Source organism: Ranitomeya imitator, chromosome 2, assembly GCF_032444005.1.
Source record: "Ranitomeya imitator isolate aRanImi1 chromosome 2, aRanImi1.pri, whole genome shotgun sequence".
NCBI classification, from domain to species: Eukaryota; Metazoa; Chordata; class Amphibia; order Anura; family Dendrobatidae; genus Ranitomeya; species Ranitomeya imitator.
This window is the reverse complement of record NC_091283.1, coordinates 285,756,492-285,777,540: the sequence shown is the minus strand read 5'-3', so window position 1 is coordinate 285,777,540 and position 21,049 is coordinate 285,756,492. Positions and strand designations below refer to the sequence as shown.

General features: G+C 45.2%; 1 protein-coding gene across 2 annotated transcripts in view; it reads right to left on the bottom strand.

Annotated features, from left to right (window-relative positions):
* The window catches only part of LOC138663194 (zinc finger protein 345-like), a 306,522-nt gene that overhangs the window by 186,609 nt on the left and 98,864 nt on the right, over positions 1-21,049 (bottom strand). The window lies entirely within an intron of this gene.

Below are 21,049 nucleotides of genomic sequence, written 5' to 3'. Positions count from 1 at the left end.
ACGATTTACCTACGATCACGGCCAGGTCGTATCGCTGGTCGTGATCGTAGGTAAATCGTATAGTGTGACGGTACCCTTACAAAACAAGTGAGTGAGAACTATGCAAATAGATTAAATGGTCAAAAGATAGGAGTTAACCTCATCACGTCTTCCTCTTGACCTCTGGATGCTGGCTTGAAAGACAACAATTGTGAGCTACATAAGTGGGATATGCCTCTAAAGGTACCGTCACATTAAGCAACGCTGCAGCGATATAGACAACGAGCCGATCGCTGCAGCGTCGCTGTTTAGGTCGCTATAGAGACGTCAAACACGGCAACACCAGAACGATGCAGGAGCGATCCAGTCACGTAGTTATCATTCTCGCTGGTTGTTAGCTCCATGTTAAAACATTGCAGGCATCGTTTCTTTTGCTGTCAAACATGACGAATCACGCCGACCTGACGACCAAATAAAGTTCTGGACTTCTAGCTCCAACCAGCGATGTCACAGCGGGATCCTGATCGCTGCTGCGTGTCAAACACAACGAGATCGCTATCCAGGACGCTGCAACGTCACGGATCGTTGTCGTTCTCGTTGTAAAGTTGCTCAGTGTGAAGGTACCTAAACAATATGCATCCAGACAGCCAAGACATCCAAAGAACCAGAGACTCTTTACATAACCACAGCCAGGAACACTTTACAGAATAGCTGCCAGATCGTGGCTCTATCACGAGTGACACAGATCTGACATTCTACAGGATGCCAGCCAGGCCCCAGCTGAAAGAATATACATCTGCTTCATTGACCATCACTGAACCCATGGATACATTTGGGGTAGTCAGGATTTGGACCCACCGGTCACTGGAGGCCCATGGATACATTTGTGAAAGCCAGGAATGGGACTCACTGGTGACCTGGCTCCATGGAGATGTTCGGAGAAGCCAGGTTGTGACCTTCCCAGCACCTGGCCTTGTACCTCAATGGACTGTCAGCTTCCTAAGCTTGTCTTTACCTCTTATCTGTCCGAGGGAGAGGTCGAGGTAGTTGGTCCTGAAGTTATGCAATTATACACAATAAAGAACAATGTAAATATATAGATCAGAGCAATAAAAGTATCGTAAAAAATCTGGAAATATTGACATGAACTCCTAATTACATGCAAAATTTAAAAAAAAACTACTGTCTACAAAATACAAAAAAAGCATTTATTAAATAACACCGATAAAGTGAAGTCCGACAAGAGGATTCAAGTTCTTAAGGCTAAGGCTGGGTTCCCATTGCGTTATGGGAACGCGCTTAACGGACAGCGTTGCACGGCGAAATTAACGCCGTGCAACGCGTCCGTTAGCGCGCCCATTCACGGCAATGGGAACGCGCAGCACTAGCGCGTGCCATGTTCGGCACGCGCTAGCGACGCGCCGGTGTTTCCTGCTTGCAGCGTCCGAGGCGCGCCCGCAGTCCGTTCCCCGCTCTCGCAGATCGGGGATCTGCGAGAGCGGGGACGTTACCGCGACCCCAGGACGCGGCCACAGTAAAAACATTGCGTTAGCGCAACCCGCTAGCGCTAAACGGGTTGCACTAATGTGACCCTAGCCTAATAAGCCGTATAATGAAGTATATGTATGTCTTAAAAAACCTCTAGTCAGATCAATTAGCCCAAGATTGATCCATTCCTCACCCATATTGGTCGCAGTGTGGAAGAGGGGTTGGCAGTCGGCTTCCACACTGCGACCATTATGGGTGAGGATCAATCTTGGCCTCATTTATCTGACTAGCGTTTTTTTAAAGCAACCACTGAAAGGATGATACTGGGCCGAAAATGGTATAAAAAAATATATAACTTTATTATTAAGAACATCAAACACAGGTGAACAGAGTGACAAAGAGCCGTGTCTAAAAAGAATGCTGTGCAGAAGGCACATGCCCAGGGAATCAAGTGCAACCTAAAATTCCTAATAATAACAGATCCCACATCTCCAATTTACAGACATCTCTATTATTCTTTCTATAATCAATCAATAATAACCCAATCTAGGTCCATTGAAGTAAAAAGGTATATGGGAAACTGAACTATTCACTACAATAACGCATGACAGGCAGCGCCCCTGTGGATGTTACCGAAACAACCACCCACAAACCGGCAATAAAGTTTTTTTTTTAATCAGATAAATTTTTATTAAGGAAAATCAATGATAACAAATGACATCAAGCTGTTATTCACAGATAATCATATATTTTATGAACATAACTCCCCCCCTTTTCCCTCCCTATCCCTCCTCCCTTCGAGACCCCTTTAATGCTTTCCCAAATTCCCATCCGATATTCCTTCCCCAATTCAAATACAATTGTATAGTATGAACATCATCTATAACATTCTGCATCCTCCCCACAATTCTAATTCCATTCTATCCATGGCTGCCAAATCTTTTGAAATGCATCTAGTTTATTTCTCTTAGTATAGATAATTTTTTCCAATAAAATTATATGGTCCGCCTGCGTAAGAAAGTCTCCCCCCTGATCCAGAACCGAGCTATCAATTTCCTTGCTATGAATAACAGTCTAGCAATCGCCAGTTTAACCATAGATACCACTGCTATTTCTTCCACATAGCCTAATATACAGACCAAAGGGTCTCTGGGAATCACACACCTATATATCAATTCAATCCGATTCAATACAACTGTCCATAAGGCAGACAATCTAGGGCAGTGCCACAGCATGTGTAACATGTCTGCCTGTTCCTGCGAACATCGTGGACACTCGGAATCAGACCTCAAACCCATCTTGAACAGTCTATCGGGAGTTCTGTAAGCTCTATGAATCACATATAATTGAGACATCCATCCAGGTTCGCTCATTAGTCACATATTCTAAAATAGATTCCCATCTATCATCATTTATCTCTCCCAATTCAGCTTCCCATTTCACTCTAGACTTGATGGGATGTTTGGCTAGAAAGGTGAATAATAAATCTCTATACACTTCTGAAATTTCCCCCCTTGTCCCGCTGTTCTCCAAAATGGAAGCCAGCGTGATATCAATCTGGATCTCAATAAGTTTTCTCCGACATTGCGACCGATACGCATGCTGAATTCTTTTATAATGATATAAATTTAAATGTGATAACTGGAATTCTGTTTGTAACTTCACAAATGACTTAAGTCTCCCTTGACCCAGTAGCTGACCCATCTTTCTAATTCCCGCCTCTCTCCATGGCCCATATCCTTCCATTTGCTTAAATTCTTGTAAGTTTATATTATCCCATATAGGTGAGTATTTGGTAAGGCCTGTGACACCCCTAATCTGTTTAACTTTTTCCCATACCTTATGAATTAAGAGAACAGTAGGAAACCGAAAACCCAGTTTCAAAAATTGCCCCCCTTCCAAACTTTCACCCAGAGGCCATTTTCCCATCAAATAACTCAAACTACTGGGCAATTGCCCCTTTCCCATCTCCTCCCCCCCATCCTCCAATATGCTGGCATTGTGCTGATAAAAAATATACCCAAGGGTTAGGGAGCGCCAAGCCCCCTTCCGCCTTTGGCCTCTGCAAAGTTTCTTGTTTAAACCTTGGGTTTTCCCCCCCCCATATTAGTTCGCCAAACAGCGATTTAATTTTATGGAACCTACTCTGCGGAATCCAAATTGGAGAATTATGCAGTACATATAACAACTGCGGCATCACAATCATCTTCAAAAGGTTCACTCTTCCAATTACAGAGAGATGTAGTTCGTTCCATGCTGAAATTTTGGTACGTATTTTTTGTAGCAGAGGGCTTAGATTAAGTTCTTCAAACCTCGTCAGAGGAAGGGTGATTTGTATCCCCAAATATTTAAATTTCGAAACTACCTTCAATTTTGCTGACATTTCCACCTCCTCAGTACCCTTTTCTACCTCATCAATGGGCATAATGCACGATTTGTCCCAATTTATTTTGAGTCCAGAGAATTCCCCAAATTCCTCAATTAATGCCACTGCGTTATCCAGATTCTCCCCTGAGTCCCCCAAAAATAACAAAATATCGTCAGCATACAGAGACACCTTCTCCTCCTTCATTCCATAGACAAATCCTTTTATCTCTCGTGCCTCCCTTATTTTAGTGGCCAGGGGTTCCACAGCTAGGGCAAATAGCAACGGAGACAATTGGCACCCCTGCCTTGTACCCGGCAATAAAGTTTAGCAAAATACAATAATCATTTACCTGTCAAAGTATAGTTGCTAGATCCCGGGAACGAGCCTCCGCCTCGGGATCTAGCGATTTTGTGGGTGGTTGTTTCGGTAACATCCACAGGGGCGCTGCCTGTTATGCGTTATTGTAGTGAATAGTTCAGTTTCCCATATACCTTTTTACTTCAATGGACCTAGATTGGGTTATTATTGATTGATTATGGAAAGAATAATAGAGATGTCTGTAAATTGGAGATGTGGGATCTGTTATTATTAGGAATTTTAGGTTACACTTGATTCCCTGGGCATGTGCCTTCTGCACAGCATTCTTTTTAGACATGGCTCTTTTTGTCACTCTGTTCACTTGTGTTTGATGTTCTTAACCCCTTTACCCCCAAGGGTGGTTTGCACGTTATGGACCAGGCCAAGTTTTACAATTCTGACCGCTGTCCCTTTATGAGGTTATAACTCTGAAACGCTTCAACGGATCTCAGTGATTCTGACATTATTTTCTCGTGACATATTGTACTTCATGATGGTGGTAAAATTTCTTTGATATTACCTGCGTTTATTTGTAAAAAAAAAATGGAAATTTGGCGAAAATGTGGAAAATTTTGCAATTTTCCAACTTTGAATTTTTATGCAATTAAATCACAGAGATATGTCACACAAAATACTTAATAAGTAACATTTCCCATATGTCTACTTTACATCAGCACAATTTTGGAACCAAAATTTTTTTGGGGAGTTATAAGGGTTAAAAGTTGACCAGCAATTTCTCATTTTTACAACACCATTTTTTTAGGGACCACATCTCATTTGAAGTCATTTTGAGGGGTCTATATGATAGAAAATACCCAAGTGTGACACCATTCTAAAAACTGCACCCCTCAAGGTGCTAAAAACCATATTCAAGAAGTTTATTAACCCTTCTGGTGCTTCACAGGAATTTTTGGAATGTTTAAATAAAAATGAACATTTAACTTTTTTTCACAAAACATTTACTTCAGCTCCAATTTGTTTTATTTTACCAAGGGTAACGGGAGAAAATGGACCCCAAAAGTTGTTGTACAATTTGTCCTGAGTACGCTGATAACCCATATGTGGGGGTAAACCACTGTTTGGGCGCATGGGAGAGCTCGGAAGGGAAGGAGCGCCATTTGACTTTTCAATGCAAAATTGACAGGAATTGAGATGGGACGTCATGTTGCGTTTGGAGAGCCACTGATGTGCCTAAACATTGAAATCCCCCACAAGTGACACCATTTTGGAAAGTAGACCCCCTATGGAACTTATCTAGAGGTGTGGTGAGCACTTTGACCCACCAAGTGCTTCACAGAAGTTTATAATGCAGAACCGTAAAAATAAAACAAAATTTTTTCCCACAAAAATTATTTTTTACCCCACAGTTTTGCATTTTCCCAAGGGTAACAGGAGAAATTGGACCCCAAAAGTTGTTGTCCTATTTGTCCTGAGTACGCTGATACCCCATATGTTGGGGTAAACCCCTGTTTGGGCACACGGGAGAGCTCGGAAGTGAAGGAGCACCGTTTTACTTTTTCAACGCAGAATTGGCTGGAATTGAGATCGGACGCCATGTCGCGTTTGGAGAGCCCCTGATGTGCCTAAACAGTGGAAACCCCCCAAATTATAACTGAAACCCTAATCCAAACACACCCCTAATCCCAAAAGTAACCCTAACCACACCCCAAACCCTCATCCCAACCCTATTCCCAACCATAAATGTAATCTAAACCCTAACCGTAACTTTAGCCCCAACCCTAACTGTAGCCTTAACCCTAACCCTAGCCCTAATGGGAAAATGGAAATAAATTTTTAATTTTTCCCTAACTAGGGGGGTGATGAAGGGGGGTTTGATTTACTTTTATAGCGGATTTTTTAGCAGATTTTTATGATTGGCAGCCGTCACACACTGAAAGACGCTTTTTATTGCAAAAAATATTTTTTGCGTTACCACATTTTGAGAGCTATAATTTTTCCATATTTTGGTCCACAGAGTCATGTGAGGTCTTGTTTTTTGCGGGACGAGTTGACGTTTTTATTGGTAACATTTTCGGGCACGTGACATTTTTTGATCGCTTTTTATTCCGATTTTTGTGAGGCAGAATGACCAAAAACCAGCTATTCATGAATTTCTTTTGGGGGAGGCGTTTATACCGTTCCGCGTTTGGTAAAATTGATAAAGCAGTTTTATTCTTCAGGTCAGTACGATTACAGCGATACCTCATTTATATTTTTTTTATGTTTTGGCGCTTTTATACGATAAAAACTTTTATAGAAAAAATAATTATTTTTGTATCGCTTTATTCTCAGGACTATAACTCTTATTTTTTTGCTGATGATGCTGTATGGCAGCTCGTTTTTTGCGGGACAAGATGACGTTTTCAGCGGTACCATAGTTATTTATATCCGTCTTTTTGATCGCGTGTTATTCCACTTTTTGTTCGGCGGTATGATAATAAAGCGTTGTTTTTTGCCTCGTTTTTTTTTTTTCTTACGGTGTTTACTGAAGGGGTTAACTAGTGGGCCAGTTTTATAGGTCGGGTTGTTACGGATGCGGAGATACTAAATATGTGTACTTTTATTGTTTTTTTTTATTTAGATAAAAAAATGTATTTATGGGAATAATTATTTTTTTTTTTTTCATTATTTAGGAATTTTTTTTTTATATTTTTTTACACATTTGGAGGGAGGGAGGCATCACAGATCGATGATCTGACAGTTTACATAGCACTGTCAGATCACCGATCTGACTTACAGCAGTGCAGGCTTACCAAGCGCCTGCTCTGAGCAGGCACTTGGTAAGCCACCTCCCTCCCTGCAGGACCCGGATGCCGCGGCGATTTTAGATCCGGGCCTGCTACAGGGAGGGAGGTAGGGAGACCCTCGCAGCAACGTGATCACATCGCGTTGCTGCGGGGGTCTCAGGGAAGCATGCAGGGAGCCCCCTCCCTGCGCGATGCTTCCCTATACCACCGGCACACCGCAATCATGTTTGATCGCGGTGTGTCGGGGGTTAATGTGCCGGGGGGTCCGTGACCGCTCCTGGCACACAGTGCCGGATGTCAGCTGCGATAGGCAGCTGACACTCGGCCGCGCTCCCCCCGTGAGTGCTGCCGATCGCATGATGTACTATCCCGTCGGTGGTCATACGGGCCCACCCCACCTCGACGGAATAGTACGACTAATGTCAGAAAGGGGTTAATAATAAAGATTTTTTTTTCTATACTATTTTCGACCTAGTATCATCCTTTCAGTGTTTGCTCTATAAGAATGATGATAGGTCAAATAGTCCTGTCTTATATAGGCATTGATTATTAAATCATTAATATACCATGCCGAAATACCATATAAGCTGTTATTTAGCGTTTTTTTTAAGACATACATATACTTCATTATAAGGCTTACTAGCCCTAAGAACTTGAATCCTGTGGTCGGACTTTACTTTATCAGTGTGGTTTTCTTGACTCTTTACCTGTGTCCTTCTTGCTTTTGATACCCATGTGATGGTTATATGTATCTAATTGTACTTTTCTAACTTTCAGGGTATGTGTCCACGTTCAGGATTGCATCAGGATTTGGTCAGGATTTTATGTCAGTATTTGTAAGCCAAAACCAGGAGTGGAACAATTAGAGAAAAAGTATAATAGAAACATATGCACCACTTCTGTATTTATCAGCCACTCCTGGTTTTGGCTTACAAATACTGACATAAAATCCTGACCAAATCCTGATGCAATCCTGAACGTGGACACATACCCTTACTTTATTATGTGACATTGCTATTTAATAAATGCTTTTTTGTATTTTGTAGACAGTAGTTTTGACTCCATATTTTTCGAATTTCACAATAAAGAACAATGCATGTTCATTATGCTGCACAGAGTGTATGAAAGGTAGATGTTGGTACGGTAAAAGCAGTATTAGTCTGACTGCTACCGTATAGAATATGGCTCAGTCTCAGCACTGAAGGATCAAATGTCTTCCTTGGATTGTTGCCTGCCAGGCAATTGCACAAGAGAAATAGCGGAGAGCTGCTCCGGCCAGTGCCAGCAAATTTCTGTTCAGTATCTTCTAAGATCAGCGGTGGGACCCATCACAGTGCCTCGATACTGCGATCGTTGTGGCTAGTGTAGGTTCCGATGACGCTTCTCAGTTCCTGTATACTCCACCTGGAGCAGGGCCTGTGTGATGTGATAAACCATGTGATGTCCGCGTTACTTGAAAGAGGTACGGAACGTAGTAATGACCATTCAAACCAATGCATTTCAAAAAACGGGCCACCCTTTATCTAAACATTTTGTTGTAAAACATGGGGGTCTGGCACGGGATATGGTGACTTGAAACATCTTCCTTTAATAGACCCCGTGCATCATAATGAATATGTATTGTTCTTTACTGCATATAATTGCATTACTTTTTCTTGTGGAAATAGGGGTTATTGAATACAGCACTTTTATCTAACAGTACCTACTACCAGTATTTATATGCATGAACAACTAACTGGGCATCTTTCACAATTAAACTAGTGTGAATAGGCGCAAGGTCTACAGTATTTTAATCCTGTTCACTTCCCCCCTTTATCCACACTGCCCACAGATCATTCTATATGTTATACTATCTTATGGGTCCTCTTTGTACTGACTAGTGTGAACACGCTCAAGGCCCAAAGCTAGCTCACACTGTGTCACGATTGGACTGGCGCGTAAACTGGGACCAGGGGCACCTTTCCTGGCCCTAGCTCTAGAAGGTGCCCTAACTCGCCCTGTTCCCCGGGATACCTCAGATGGCGAGGATGCCGGGGCCTCCGCCCTCGCCCTGTCTCCTGACTGCCGCCCTGCTTCTGTCCCCCTCCCCACCCGGGGAAGAGAGGTGCTACCGTGTACAACAGTACACCAACCCGACAAACGGGAACAAAGACAAGGGTAAAAGAAAACTCCACTCACACAAAATATGCTCTCATAAATAACAAAGGTATCCACCAGGGTGTGAAGGACAGGGAAGGTAAATAAAGCAGGTAAGGATTAGGAATTTTCCAAGCGCACAAACCATACAACTGGCGCACAAACCATACAACTGTCACACAATAAATTCCTCCAGCTCTCCTAAGGGTACCGTCACACTAAGCGACGCTGCAGCGATACCGACAAAGATGTCGATCGCTGCAGCGTCGCTGTTTGGTCGCTGGAGAGCTGTCACATAGACAGCTCTCCAGCGACCAACGATCCTGAGGTCCCCAGTAACCAGGGTAAACATTGGGTTACTAAGCGCAGGGCCACGCTTAGTAAACCGATGTTTACCCTGGTTACCAGCGTAAACGTTAAAAAAACAAACACTACATACTTACCTTCAGCTGTCTGTCCTCCGGCGCTCTGCTTTCCTGCACTGACTGTGAGCACAGCGGCCGGCAAGCAGAGCGGTGACGTCACCGCTGTGCTCTGCTTTCTGGCTGGCCGGCGCTGACACAGGATGCAGGAGGAATGCAGACAAGCAGAGCGCCGGGGACAGACAGCTGAAGGTAAGTATGTAGTGTTTGTTTGTTTTTTTAACGTTTACGCTGGTAACCAGGGTAAACATCGGGTTACTAAGCGTGGCCCTGCGCTTAGTAACCGGATGTTTACCCTGGTTACCAGTGAAGACATCGCTGGATCGGCGTCACACGCCGATCCAGCGATGTCAGCGGGAGGTCCAGCGACAAAATAAAGTTCTGGACTTTCCTCAGCGACCAACGATCTCCCAGCAGGGGCCTGATCGTTGGTCGCTGTCACACATAACAATTTCCTTAACGATATCGTTGCTACGTCACAAAAAGCAACGATATCGTTATGTGTGACGGTACCTTAAGGGTATGTGCACACCTCAGGATTGCATCAGGATTTTGTCAGGATTTTTCATCAATATTTGTAGCCAAAACCAGGAGTGGTTGATAAATGCAGAAGTGGTGCATATGTTTCTATTATACTTTTCCTCTAATTGTTCCACTCCTGGTTTTGGCTACAAATACTGATGAAAAATCCTGACAAAATCCTGATGCAATCCTGACGTGTGCACATACCCTAACACCAGCTCCTCACTACTCCAGGTCTATCAAGCAAGTGCTATCTCAGACAAGGATCTGACCAGAAGGCCTAGCTTTTATAGGAGAGAGGAGTGGCTAACCAAGCACAGCTGAAAGCAGGAATTTCCACATGGCCTATTAACCCCTGTCCTGCTGAAAGAAAACAAAACACCTTTTAATACACAGAAGAAGTGCTTCTTCTCAGCGAAGAAGCAAAAGCTGTCAGACGCTGTGGTCTTCTGGTACTGCTCTGTCGCGGTAACTAGTAGCCCCCCTTCTATGAGGGACCTCCGGAACCTCAGGACCAGGTTTATCTGGGTGGGCAGCATGAAAGGCCCGAACCAGTCTGGTCGCATGAACGTCGGAAGCTGGAACCCACATCCTCTCCTCAGGACCGTAACCCTTCCAATGTACCATGTATTGAAGTGACCGACGAACAAGACGAGAATTTAAGACCTTGGCTATCTGGAACTCCAAATTACCATCGACAATGACAGGAGAAGGTGGCAGAGGTGAAGATCCTGCAGATGCCACGTACTTCTTGAGAAGAGAACGGTGAAACACATTGTGGATTTTAAATGTAGGCGGCAGAGCAAGGCGGAATGATACCGGATTGACTAAGGCTAGGATATTATAGGGACTAAGAAACCTGGGACCCAGTTTCCAAGATGGAAACTTTAGCTTAATGTTCCTTGAGGACAGCCACACCAAGTCACTAACACTCAGGTCCGGACCCACCAAACGTCTCTGATCAGCCACACTCTTATATTTGGAGCCCATCTTTTGCAAATTATCAATCACCCCCTGCCAAATCATAAAACTAGAAGACGAGAACCATTCCTCCTCCGGTAAACCAGAAGGGCGATCACCATTGAACAAACTAAACTGCGGATGAAACACATATGCCCCAAAAAATGGGGACTTACCAGTTGATTCCTGACAGCGATTATTAACTGCAAATTCAGCCAACGGTAAGTAGGTCACCCTGTCCTCCTGATTCTCAGATACAAAACATCTAAGATATGTCTCTAAATTCTGATTAACCCATTCAGTCTGCCCGTTAGACTGTGGGTGAAACGCCGAAGAAAAAGACAAATGGATCCCCAGACGGGTGCAAAACGCCCTCCAAAATTTGGAAATAAACTGCACCCCCCCGATCAGAAACAATATCCGTAGGAATCCTATGCAGTCTTATTATTTCCCTGACGAAGATTTGCGCCAAAGTTTTGGCATTAAGGTACCATCACACATAACGATATAGTTGCTTTTTGTGACGTAGCAACGATATCGTTAACGAAATCGTTATGTGTGACAGCGACCAACAATCAGGCCCCTGCTGGGAGATCGTTGGTCGCTGGGGAAAGTCCAGGACTTTATTTCATCGCTGGATCACCCGCTGACATCGCTGAATCGGCGTGTGTGACGCCGATTCAGCGAGGTCTTCACTGGTAACCAGGGTAAACATCAGGTTACTAAGCGCAGGGCCGCGCTTAGTAACCCGATGTTTACCCTGCTTACCATTGTAAATGTAAAAAAAATAAACACTACATACTTACATTCCGGTGTCTGGTCACGTCCCTCGCCTTCAGCTTCCCGCACTGACTGTGAGCGCCGGCCGGCCGTAAAGCAAAGCACAGCGGTGACGTCACCGCTGTGCTTTACGGCCGGCGCCCAGTCAGTGCGGGAAGCTGAAGGCGAGGGACGTGACCAGACACCGGAATGTGAGTATGTAGTGTTTGTTTTTTTTACATTTACAATGGTAACCAGGGTAAACATCTGGTTACTAAGCGGCCCTGCGCTTAGTAACCCGATGTTTACCCTGGTTACCCGGGGAATTCGGGATCGTTGGTCGCTGGAGAGCTGTCTGTGTGACAGCTCTCCAGCGACCAAACAGCGACGCTGCAGCGATCGGCATCGTTGTCTAGATCACTGCAGCGTTGCTAAATGTGGCAAAGCAATAAAATGAGACATTTTACTGAACCTCTCCACTACCACCAAGATTACAGTGTTCCCTGCAGACATAGGTAGATCTGTAATAAAATCGACCGACAAATGAGTCCAAGGTCTGCTGGGAATCTCCAAAGTTAGGAGTACCCCTGATGGACGAGTATGTGAAGTTGTAGAACGCGCACAGACATTGCAGGCGGCGACATACTCCTGGACATCCTTACAAGCACCTGGCCACCAAAAACGCCAAGTAAGTAGATTCGCGGTAGCCTTAATCCCTGGATGTCCAGCCAGCACCGTATCATGATGTTCACTGGGGATTCTAAGATGGAGATTGACTGGTACAAACAGTTTACCAAGTTGACAGGTAGCAGGAGCGTCCCCCTGAGCGTCCGCAACTCTCTTTCAAGATTGGACGCCATTACTACCCCTTTTTGTAGTATAGGTACCGGTTTTCACTTATCGCCTCCCCCAGGAAAGCAACGGGACAAAGCATCTGCATTAATATTTTTGCTTCCCGTCCTAAAAGTGACAAAAAAGTTAAATCTGGTAAAGAACATAGCCCATCTTGCCTGACGACGTGTAAGACGTTTTGCCGACTCCAAGTAAACCATATTCTTATGGTCAGTGATCACCATCACAGGGTGAACCGCTCCTTCCAAGAAATGACGCCACTCCTCAAATGCCCATTTGATAGCTAAGAGTTCCCCATTATCAATATCATAGTTTCTCTCAGCTGGCGACAGTTTCTTAGAAAAGTAGGCGCATGGTTGCCATTTACCAGAAGACGCACCTTGCGATAATACAGCCCCCACTCCCATCTCGGATGCATCCACCTCCACAATGAATGGCTGAGTGACATCAGGCTGAATAAGAATCGGTGCAGAAGCAAAACACCCCTTCAAAGTGTCAAATGCCTCCCTGGCAGGACTGGACCACTTGGAGAAGTCCGTCCCTTTTTTAGTCATATCAGTGAGCACTTTAGCTACTACTGAAAAGTTCTTTATGAATTTACGGTAGTAATTAGCAAAACCCAAAAACCTTTGTATGGCCTTCAAATCCTCAGGATGATCCCATTCCAATACCGCCCGGACTTTCGCCGGATCCATGCGAAAACTGGTGGCAGATAATACATATCCAAGGAAAGGGATCTCCACCGAGAACATGCACTTTTCAGGTTTGACATACAATTTATTGTCACGAAGTATCTGTAGAATTTGTCTGACATGTTGCTGGTGTGACTCAAGGTCAAGTGAGTACACAAGAATGTCATCCAGGTAGATAACAACAAACCTGCCTACAAGATGACTAAAGATGTCATTAATAAAGTGCTGGAAGATGGCGGGCCGGTTGTCAACCCAAAAGGCATCACTAGATTCTCGTAGTGTCCTTCTGGCGTATTGAACGCAGTCTTCCACTCATGACCCTCCTTAATGCGGATGAGATTGTACGCCCCCCTGAGGTCCATTTTAGAGAACCATTTTGCCTCAACAATTTGATTAAAAAGGTCAGGTATAAGAGGTAGTGGATATGGATCACGGACCGTGATAGCATTAAGTTCCCGGAAATCCAGGCAAGGACGTAACCTGCCATCCTTCTTCTTTACGAAAAAGAACCCTGCAGCAAGGGGTGAAGAGGAAGGTCGGATATGGCCCTTAGCCAGACTTTCTTTAATATAGTCCTTCATGGCTGCCTTTCTGGACCTGAGATGTTATAGAGTCTGCTCTTGGGCAGCTTGGCACCAGGAACCAGATTGATGGCACAATCATAAGGATGATGTGGGGGAAGCTCTTGGCTCCCCTGCTCAGAAAACACATCCACGAAGTCTGACAGGTAATGGGGCACAGACTGGGTACCCAAACAATGTCCTTGACAGTATGTACTCCACTTTACCACTTCCTGTGTCTGTCAATCAATTACTGGATTGTGCAGAGCGAGCCAAGGAAGTCCCAGTACCACAGGTGAGGGCAGGCCCTCAAGCACATAACATTCTAACACCTCAGAGTGTATGGCCCCTACCTGTAGCCGTAAGTCATGGACTACCTGTGTGAAGTGCCCCTGTCTTAGAGGACCGGAATCAATAGCCACTATGGGTATAGGTCTGGACAAGGTTTGTGAGATAAGGCCTTGGTCCCGGACAAACCCTGCGTCAACCAAATTAAACCCCTCCCCACTGTCCAAGAAGGCGGACACATCAACCTTATTTTCACCCACATATAACATAGCTGGAAGGAAAAAACGAGTCTTTCCCACAGAGGTTATGAGTACACCCGAGTTGCCTATCTCCCCGCAACCCGGGCTCTCTAGTTTTCCGGCGGTTGTTTAAACAAGTGACAGGTAGGACATGTGCTCACAAAATGACCTTTCTTGCCACAACAAAAGCACACTCCCCCCTTACGTCGAATTAAAGCAAGTTTGCTAGTTTGAGACGTTGCACCCACTTGCATGGGTTCCACAGTTGAATCAGTACTGGTCACGCTCAAACTTGGGCCTCCTGTCCCCAGAGGTGTCTCTCTATGCCTCTGGCGAAGACGGCGATCAACCCGGATCGCCAGAGACATGGCCGCCTCAAGGGAATCTGGAGTCTCATAGTGTTGTGAATTCCGCTCTTGGGCTCCCTCCAGTGGTTGTAAGTGGCACTTTTGTGAGTTCTGCTCTTGGGCTCCCTCTTGTGGTTTCTAGTGGTATGGCTGCTCCTTGGAGTTAGCGGTCTTCAGCTGCTTCCACCTGATCGTCATTTCTGCTCGGCTATTTAAGCCTGGCTTTTCCTTCAGCTTGTGCCACTTGTAAATGGTTCCTGGTTGGATTCACATCTCTTTGGATTTCCCTGTTATCCTGACCAGTTCAGCTAAGCTAAGTTCTTGCTTGCGCTTTTCTGTCCACAGATTGTGGACTTATCCGTTCTGTGTTTTCTATGTTTGTCCAGCTTATCAGTATGAATTAATTCTGTCTTGCTGGAAGCTCTGGGAGGCAGATTTGCCCTCCACACCTTTAGTCAGGTGTGGAGTTTTTAGTAAACTCTGCGTGGATTTTTGTAGTGTTTTATACTGACCGCACAGTATTCCATCCTGTCCTATCTATCTAGCTAGACTGGCCTCCTGTGCTCATTCTGGTTTCATTCTGTGTATGTCTTTTCCCTCTCCACTCACAGTCATTATTTGTGGGGGGCTAATCTATCCTTTGGGGATTTTCTCTGAGGCAAGATAGTTTTCCTGCTTCTATCTTTAGGGGTAGTTAGCTCTTAGGCTGTGTCGAGATGTCTAGGGAGTGACAGGTACATCCCACGGCTACTTCTAGTGTGGTGTTGAGCTTAGGGACTGCGGTCAGTACAGATACCACTTCCTTCAGAGCTCGTTCCATGTTGCTCCTAAACCACCGCATCATAACAGCACAAGTGGCCAAAAATGAATTAAATGCATCTCAAAAGAAGGAAAAAAAAAAGTTCTGAACCATTTTTTTTTCTGTGCTCTGTTCTGTCTTTTTTTTCCTCTTGATATCTGGGTGGTGCAGGATATATGCTCTGGCATGGATGTTCACGGTTTGTTTTCTCGTGTGTATCAACTTGCTGCAAGAGTACAGAGTATCCAAGATTTTGTTGTCCAGACTCCGGCTCTAGAGCCTAGAATTCCTACTCCTGATTTGTTTTTTGGGGACAGATCCAAGTTTTTGAACTTTAAAAATAGCTGCAAATTGTTTTTTGCTTTGAAACCCCGTTCTGCTGGTGATCCCATTCAGCAAGTAAAAATCATCATATCCTTGCTGCGTGGTGATCCTCAAGACTGGGCTTTTTCTCTTGAAACAGGGGATCCGGCATTATTGAATGTAGATGCATTTTTTCAAGCGCTCGGATTATTATATGACGAACCTAACTCTGTAGAGCATGCTGAGAAAACACTGTTGGCCCTGTGTCAGGGTCAGGAAGCGGCAGAGTTATACTGCCAGAAATTTAGAAAATGGTCTGTGCTCACTAAATGGAATGAAGAGGCTCTGGCTGCTATTTTCAGAAAAGGTCTTTCTGAAACCCTTAAAGATGTTATGTGGGCTTTCCTACGCCTACCGGTTTGAGCGAATCTATGTCTCTAGCCATTCAGATTGATCGGCGTCTGCGCGAGCGCAAAGCTGTGCACCATATGGCAGTATCCTCTGAGCAAAGTCCTGAACCTATGCAATGTGATAGGATTTTGACTAGAATAGAACGTCAGGAATTCAGACGTCAGAATAGGCTGTGTTTTTACTGTGGTGATTCGGCTCATGTTATCTCTGATTGCCCTAAGCGTACTAAGAGAGTCGCTAGGTCTGTTACCCTTAGTACTATACAGCCTAAATTTCTCTTATCTGTGACCCTGATTTGCTCATTGTCGTCCTTTTCTGTCATGGCATTTGTGGATTCATGCGCTGCCCTGAACTTAATGGACTTAGAATTCGCCAGGCGCTGTGGTTTTTCCTTGCAGCCTTTGCAGAGCCCTATTCCTTTGAGGGGCATTGATGCTACACCCTTGGCCAAGGATAAACCTCAGTACTGGACACAGATGACTATGTACATGGCTCCTGCACATCAGGAAGATTGCCGTTTTCTGGTGTTGCATAACCTGCATGATGTTGTTGTACTGGGATTTCCATGGTTACAGGAACATAATCCGGTGCTGGATTGGAAAACTATGTCGGTGACTAGTTGGGGTTGTCGAGGAGTACATAGTGACGCTCCTTTGATGTCAATTTCCTCTTCCCCCTCTTCTGAGGTCCCTGAGTTTTTGTCGGATTTCCAGGATGTATTTGATGAGCCCAAGTCCAGTTCCCTCCCTCCACATAGGGACTGTGATTGTGCTATTAACTTGATTCCTGGTTGTAAGTTCCCTAAGGGCCGACTTTTCAATCTGTCGGTGCCAGAGCATGCCGCCATGCAGAGTTATGTTAAGGAATCTTTGGAGAAAGGGCATATTCGGCCCTCTTCGTCTCCATTGGGAGCGGGTTTCTTTTTTGTTGCTAAGAAGAATGGCTCCTTGAGACCCTGTATTGATTATCGTCTGCTTAATAAGATCACGGTCAAATTCCAATACCCCTTGCCTTTGCTTACTGATTTGTTTGCTCAGATTAAGGGGGCTAGGTGGTTTACTAAGATTGACCTCCGAGGGGCATATAATCTTGTTCGTATTAAACAGGGTGACGAATGGAAAACTGCATTTAATACGCCCGAAGGCCATTTTGAATACCTTGTGATGCCATTTGGGCTCTATAATGCTCCATCTGTGTTCCAGTCTTTCATGCATGATATTTTCCGCAATTATCTTGATAAATTCATGGTCGTATATTTGGATGATATTTTGATTTTTTCCGATGATTGGGAGTCTCATGTGAAGCAGGTCAGGATGGTGTTCCAGATCCTTTGTGATAATGCTTTATTTGTGAAGGGGTCTAAGTGCCTATTCGGAGTTCAGAAGGTCTCTTTTTTGGGTTTTATTTTTTCTCCCTCGTCTATAGAAATGGATCCTGTTAAGGTCCAGGCTATTCATGACTGGATCCAACCCACATCTGTGAAGGGTCTTCAAAAATTTTTGGGCTTTGCTAATTTCTATCGCCGTTTCATTGCCAACTTTTCCAGTGTGGTTAAGCCCCTTACTGATTTGATGAAAAGGCGCTGATGTGACGAATTGGTCCTCTGAGGCTGTTGAGGCCTTTCAGGAGCTTAAGCGCCGATTTACTTCTGCCCCTGTGTTGCGTCAACTGGATGTTTCTCTTCCTTTTCAGGTTGAGGTCGACGCTTCTGAGATTGGGGCAGGGGCCGTTTTGTCTCAGAGGGAGTCTGATGGTTCTTTGATGAAACCATGTGCTTTTTTTTCCAGAAAGTTTTCACCTGCGGAACGCAATTATGATGTCGGCAATTGGGAGTTGTTGGCTATGAAGTGGGCGTTTGAGGAGTGGCGACATTGGCTTGAGGGAGCTAAACACCGTGTTGTGGTCCTGACCGATCATAAGAATCTGATTTACCTCGAGTCGGCCAAGCGGCTGAATCCTAGACAGGCTCGATGGTCCCTGTTTTTTTCTCGTTTTGATTTTGTGGTCTCGTATCTTCCGGGATCTAAGAATGTTAAGGCTGATGCCCTCTCTAGGAGTTTTTCGCCTGATTCTCCTGGAGTCCTTGAGCCGGTTGGCATTCTTAAGGAGGGGGTGATTCTTTCTGCTATCTCCCCTGATTTGCGGCGGGTGCTTCAGGAATTTCAGGCTGATAGGCCTGACCTCTGTCCAGTAGGGAAGCTGTTTGTTCCTGATAGATGGACAAGTAAGGTAATTTCTGAGGTTCATTGTTCAGTGTTGGCTGGTCATCCTGGGATTTTTGGTACCAGAGATTTGGTTGCTAGATCCTTTTGGTGGCCTTCCTTGTCGCGAGATGTGCGTGCTTTTGTGCAGTCCTGTGGGACTTGCGCCCGGGCCAAGACTTGCTGTTCCCGCGCTAGTGGGTTGCTTTTGCCTTTGCCGGTCCCTGAGAGGCCCTGGACGCATATTTCCATGGATTTTATTTCGGATCTTCCTGTTTCCCAGAAGATGTCTTATCTGGGTTGTTTGTGACCGGTTCTCTAAAATGGTCCATCTGGTACCTCTGCCTAAGTTGCCTTCCTCCTCAGATCTGGTTCCATTATTTTTTCAGCATGTGGTTCGTTTGCATGGCATTCCGGAGAATATTGTGTCTGACAGAGGTTCTCAGTTTGTCTCTAGATTTTGGCGGGCCTTTTGTGCTAGGATGGGCATTGATTTGTCTTTTTCTTCAGCGTTTCATCCTCAGACTAATGGCCAAACTGAACGAACTAATCAGACCTTGGACACCTATTTGAGATGCTTTGTGTCTGCTGATCAGGATGATTGGGTGTCTTTCTTGCCGTTGGCCGAGTTTGCCCTTAATCATAGGGCTAGTTCGGCTACTTTGGTTTCACCTTTCTTTTGTAATTTTGGTTTTCATCCTCGTTTTTCTTCTGGGCAGGTTGAGCCTTCTGATTGTCCTGGTGTTGATTCTGTGGTGGACAGGCTGCAGCAGATTTGGACTCATGTGGTGGACAATTTGACGTTGTCTCAGGAAAGGGCTCAACGTTTTGCTAACCGCCGTCGGTGTGTTGGTCCCCGGCTTCGTGTGGGGGATTTGGTTTGGTTGTCTTCTCATCATGTTCCTATGAAGGTTTCTTCTCCTAAATTTAAGCCTCGGTTTATTGGTCCTTATAAAATTTCTGAAATTATTAATCCGGTGTCTTTTCGTTTGGCTCTTCCTGCCTCTTTTTCCATTCTTAATGTTTTCCATAGATCTTTGTTGCGGAGATATGTGGTGCCCGTTGTTCCCTCGGTTGACCCTCCTGCCCCGGTGTTGGTTGAGGGAGTTGGAATATGAGGTTGAGAAGATTTTGGATTCTTGTTTTTCGAGGCGGAGGCTTCAGTATCTTGTCAAGTGGAAGGGTTATGGCCAGGAGGATAATTCTTGGGTTGTTGCCTCCGATGTCCATGCCACCGATTTGGTTCGTGCTTTTCACTTGGCTCGTCCTGATCGGCCTGGGGGTTCTGGTGAGGGTTCGGTGTCCCCTCCTCAAGGGGGGGTACTGTTGTGAATTCCGCTCTTGGGCTCCCTCCGGTGGTTGTAAGTGGCACTTTTGTGAGTTCTGCTCTTAGGCTCCCTCTTGTGGTTTCTAGTGGTATGGCTGCTCCTTGGAGTTAGCTGTCTTCAGCTGCTTCCACCTGATCGTCGTTTCTGCTCAGCTATTTAAGCCTGGCTTTTCCTTCAGCTTGTGCCACTTGTAAATGGTTTCTGGTTGGATTCACATCTCTTTGGATTTCCCTGTTATCCTGACCAGTTCAGCTAAGCTAAGTTCTTGCTTGCGCTTTTCTGTCCACAGATTGCAGACTTATCCGTTCTGTGTTTTCTATGTTTGTCCAGCTTATCAGTATGAATTAATTCTGTCTTGCTGGAAGCTCTGGGAGGCAGATTTGCCCTCCACACCTTTAGTCAGGTGTGGAGTTTTTAGTAAACTCTGCGTGGATTTTTGTAGTGTTTTATACTGACCGCACAGTATTCCATCCTGTCCTATCTATCTAGCTAGACTGGCCTCCTGTGCTCATTCTGGTTTCATTCTGTGTATGTCTTTTCCCTCTCCACTCACAGTCATTATTTGTGGGGGGCTAATCTATCCTTTGGGGATTTTCTCTGAGGCAAGATAGTTTTCCTGCTTCTATCTTTAGGGGTAGTTAGCTCTTAGGCTGTGTCGAGATGTCTAGGGAGTGACAGGTACATCCCACGGCTACTTCTAGTGTGGTGTTGAGCTTAGGGACTGCGGTCAGTACAGATACCACTTCCTTCAGAGCTCGTTCCATGTTGCTCCTAAACCACCGCATCATAACACATAGAGAGCTAAAGCATCCCTTACTCTTACGGAGAGACCCTCACAGAACTGACTACGTAGAGCCGGGTCATTCCACCTAGTATCAGTGGCCCACCGCCGGAACTCGGAGCAGTATTCCTCCGCCTGGCGGTTTCCTTGCTGAAGTTGGCGCAGAGATGACTCAGCTAAGGAGACACAATCAGGGTCATCATACACTAAGCCCAAAGCCTGGAAGAAGCCCTCTACTGACTGAAGTGACTGTGAGTCAGACGGAAGAGAGAACGCCCATGCTTGCGGGTCCCCCTGTAGGAGCGAGATAACAATCCCCACCCGTTGCTCCTCCGTACCAGAGGATACCAGACGCAGCCGGAAATAAAGTTTGCAGGCCTCCCAGAGCACAACAAACTTGTCCCGCCCGCCGGAGAACCTGTCTGGCAGCGCGACCTTGGGCTCCACAATGGTTTGTTTGGAAAGCGAAATCTCCACACCAGACGTAACAGAGTGCTGAGAAACCACCGT